The 4,663-nt window shown below is 35.7% G+C and overlaps 1 non-coding gene across 1 annotated transcript; it reads left to right on the top strand.

The window, feature by feature from the left end:
- The first annotated feature begins 3,184 nt into the window (after positions 1 to 3,184).
- On the top strand, positions 3,185 to 3,251 carry Smp_tRNA_01993_Gln_TTG.1.1. Its single transcript has one exon. It is a non-coding gene (tRNA).
- Positions 3,252 to 4,663: the final 1,412 nt, after the last annotated feature.

Below are 4,663 nucleotides of genomic sequence, written 5' to 3'. Positions count from 1 at the left end.
TTATTTTAATGAAAAAGTTATCACTGGATGATCATTAAGTCCTAGTATAGGACTCCTGAGCAGTAAGAATCCACGATCCTACCTTTCGAGATTCAAACCTAGGATCTATAAGTCTCGCGCGCGAGCGCTCAATCTCTAGACTACAGAAAAGGCATCCAACTATGTTAATGTCTAGCTTCAATTAATCCACAAAATTGAGTAACCTGTAGTATCAGTTTATTTGTTAAGCCCATATACTTTATCCTAGCTACTGGCCAAGCCAATTCGCCTGTCATGAGTCATATTTTGATCTTGTTCATTATTCGCTTATTAACCTTGGCTATACTTTTATATGAGCATATATGTGTACACTTCGCATCTTATTCATCATATGTCTGTCACTCATTTTTGTCCTACTATAAATGTTGATTAACGCTTGCTTAAATCGAGTTGGCTTCCCAGCCATCTCCAATACGCATCATCTTTCGCCTCGCTCTCGAGTTGGCTTCCCAGCCATCTCCACTGCATGTCATTTCCGCCTCGTTCGCTTCCTTCGCTTATTCGCCTGTCCACTCGCTCGTTATTATTCGCTCAGGTGTTGCTAACTTTCTGACCTGAGTTATTCGACAATAAACTGTAGTTGCTGCTATCCTTTGTCTTCTGATTTTACGCGCCGTTAAGATTAGAATTATATCGGTTATCGAAACGAACGATTAACGAATCGCGGCACTACAAACCGTCCACCATTGTCTTCAGTGAGTTCCTATCTCACAACAGATCTAGTTGAACTCCACTAGTCACTGCTTCTCACTAGAACTCTAGAAAATACTTCTTGGAGCCAGTCACTAGTGAGCATATGATAGGTTCTGGATTCAAATCTCACGAGGCAGGATCGTGAATGCGTACTACTGAGGAGTCCCACAGTAGGACGAAACGGCTGTTCAATGATTTCAGGTTTTCCAAAGTGATCTAGCTTCAATTGACTCATAAATTCAACTAAAAAATTACCAAGTTCTCCATAAAACCCCTTTCTGCTAATTATCTTTAATCTTTCTATGTTTATTTGCAGATAATTCTGTCACATTTCAAACTAAACAGCTATTTATTCATTGTAAATCATGATCTGATTTGGTATGTTTTCGTTAGTTGATAAAATGATTACATCAAAATCTACTTAAAGTATCAAATTTTTAAGAACGGTTCTAACCATACTGGGATTTTGTAGTTAATCAATAGAAAGTTATAATTTATCGACACTCGAGATTCAAACTCAGGAGCAGTCGGTCTCGCAAGCGAACGCTTAACCTCTAGACCACTGAGCTGCTATCCAACTATGTTGGTATCTAACTTTAACTAATCCATGAAACTGAACGACATTGAATAAATGGAAACCAAAATGATGGTTGTTAAGGTGGCCGAGTTTTATTCACTGAATTAACGACTGCACTTACGAATAACTTCTTTAGAGACGAATTTAAGCTAAAGCTGGATTTGTCATTGATCAATGGTACTACATATCACAAATTGATTATATTCAGAAATGTGAATTAATGAATCTTGTCTCATCTTTCCAAAAGTTAAAACATTGCACTAAAATCTAACAGTTAGATCCTTAAACGAATGGTACACATTCACTACTGAGGAAACCACATGCCGAGATGAAACAGCTACTTAGTATCCAATGATTCTAATTGGTTACTTGATCGACATTATTCTGCAAGAGAAAACGTTTCCAAGGAATTTTTGCCAATTACGTCAGGAAATAGATACAGATATGAAAAGGATGAATAACAACTGGAAAGAACTGGAAAAGAAGGCTCAGGACAGATTGGGATGGAAAATGCTGGTGAGCGGCCTATGCTCCTCGACGAGGGATAACAGGCGTAAGTAAGTAAGGAAGGAAGGAAGGAAGAAAGGAAGAAAGGAAGGAAGGAAGTTGATTCCTTTGATTTGAACTTTAAAAAATAATCAATACTAACATACTTCTATCTGAATGGAACAAAAATATGCATTATGGGTTCTGCTCCTAGCAGTTTTCAAACATAACTTGACTAAGACTATCAATAAAACATTTGCCTACAGTTTGTATGTTAACATAAAAATAGATCCATTTCAATAACAAAAAAATTCCATTTAGCTTTCTGAGATTTAGTTTATTGATAAAAGACAATATGACAAAAGATCAGTAAATTCTATACAAGATTATTGATCATGATTAAAAGTCAATTAAAACTTGGAAACATTGTTTATTTTGAATCTTCCTATTGATGTTTTCAGGACTGCAATTGATCAGTCTCTTATTGTCATATATGCATACTGTGCTTATTGCCTCGATAAAGCCTTAATTCACAAGCATTGTAAGCAAAGATGGATAGTAGCTAGCAGTGGAATCTAGGACGCGCGTTTCGTCCTATTTGGGACTCGTCAGCTGGATGTGTCTGCATCTCAGAGTTGATGTTCACTCTGGGACTCGAACCCAATACCATTCGCTTCAAACGCCAAAGCGTTATCCACTCGACCATATTGTTATTCTAATTTTAGACTCTTTAAGGTGATCCTTCCATAACTGTTCGCAAGAATAAATTAAGGATTATCGATTACTTTGAACTAAAATTACATAGAGGGGTATAAACCATATTACACTTATCACTATTACAGTAAACTGTTGATATCAACATTGCCTCTTACAAGTATTGTATCTCATTTCTGATTATTTTCACTTATAATATGTAATTCATTTATAATATCTGACTGCTTAAAACCTTTGATTCTTACATGGTATGTTACCTTTAAACCATTTAATTAAAATCCAGTGACTTATTCTATTCAAATTCAGTGAATAAATATATTTCTGTTTTGCTTTTGAATTACTATTTTTTTCTGGTTAGCGTACTTTTTAGCGAGTTGGTTTTCTACGGGATGGGGTCGCTACCATAATGCCCAATCCTCCTCCTTTACCCGGGCTTGGGACCGGCAGTAGTCCCCGGAGGAGCTACAGACGGAGAGGAGGAAGATCAAAGAACATATTACGTCGAGAAATGGAGATAGACATGAGAAGAATGAGCAAAAACTGGATAGAACTAGAAAAGAAGGCGGAGGACAGAGTGGGTTACCTCCACGAGAGGTAACATGCGCAAGTAAGTTTTGAATTACTATGAATATCACATAGGATAGTAAACAAACAAAGCAAGTGGCTATCAGGACTCAGTGGCCGAGTGGATAACGCGATGGCGTTTGAAGCGAATGGTACTGGGTTCGAGTCCCAGAGTGAACATCAACTCTGAGATGCAGGTACATCCAGCTGACGCGTCCCAAATAGGACGAAACGCTCGTCCTGGTTTTCAATGCTATCCACTATCCATCTCTGATTAAACATGATGATTACTGCTGAATCATTGGCCAACTTCAAAGTCATTGACTATTGAACAACTTATCCTTTAGTACTATAACTTTCTTTATTCTACCTACTGAAATTATTTATGTCTCCTTTTTCTTATATTAAATCTAACTAAATTTAAGCATATCTGTTTCTGTTTTTTCCAAATTAAACATACTGTCTACTGATAATTGTTATGGTTACTTATAACAGTAGTAGTAGTAGTATCAATTTTGCTATTATGATTTAGACAGAATTAATTTTCTTTTTTTCGTATTTTTGCTTAGTAATAATGAAAAAATGAGACTAAAATGATTTTTTTCTTTTTGTTTTACTGATATCCGGTGAGTTGAATGTTGAATATCGTTTATTTCTATTACAATTAAGATGTAGGTCTAAGTATATTATTTTTATTAAAATACTCAATTATATTGTATTGTTACTTACTTATTTACGCCTGTTACCCCTCGTGGAGGAGCATGAACCGCATACCAGTTTTCTCCATCCAAGCCTGTTCTGGGAAATCCTTTCCAGTTCTTTTCAGTTGTTATTCATCCTTTTTATTATATCCTAGTGAAGACATTAGTATAGGTAACTTCCGGGATCTGTTAATGGACTATTATTCTATATATATATTCTTATTGCTTAACTGTTGAGTGATTAGATTTAATCTATATATATTCATCTTATTATAGGCTTCATTTTAACCTATAAATTATTATTATACGAATTACTGTCGTTCAATCATATTCAGTTTATTGATTATGGTCTCCCACGATTACAGTCACATTTTGGCTTGATCTTGTACAAATATTATTTCCTATTTTATGGTATGATGCGGTCCGTCTGTCTGGCATATAAACCGAGTATACTTGAAATAAATGATTTGGATAGCAGAAGCTGCAAATGTTGTTCAAGGCTCAATTGGAAGGGCTAGACGGACAAGGGATCAATAAGGACGCTAGATTACTCATACCGGCCAAACGTCATTGATTTGTCACAGTGTTAAGATCGGAGAAATCGTATTTCGATTGGTGAATAAATCACTTGATAAAAGCGGGACATAAAATCGTAAAGAATTGGCAACACCCTTCTTTTGTAAAGTCGTAACACTTTTCATATCTGCTTCTACTTCCCAAAGTAATGTGTTCTTTGGCCTTCCTCTTTTCCGCTTTCTTTCCCGATTCCAAGTTAGGGCTTGCCTCGTGATGCAGTTTGATATTGTATTGTTAGTAAATAATTTATCTAAATGAACCGTAAAAAAAGTATCATTAAAATATTAAACTTATGATTCACTTAGTATTTACA

This window comes from Schistosoma mansoni, chromosome 3, assembly GCF_000237925.1.
Source record: "Schistosoma mansoni strain Puerto Rico chromosome 3, complete genome".
In the NCBI taxonomy this organism is placed as follows: domain Eukaryota; kingdom Metazoa; phylum Platyhelminthes; class Trematoda; order Strigeidida; family Schistosomatidae; genus Schistosoma; species Schistosoma mansoni.
Note: the sequence above shows the minus strand (reverse complement) of the source record. Positions and strands in the feature narration are given on the sequence as shown.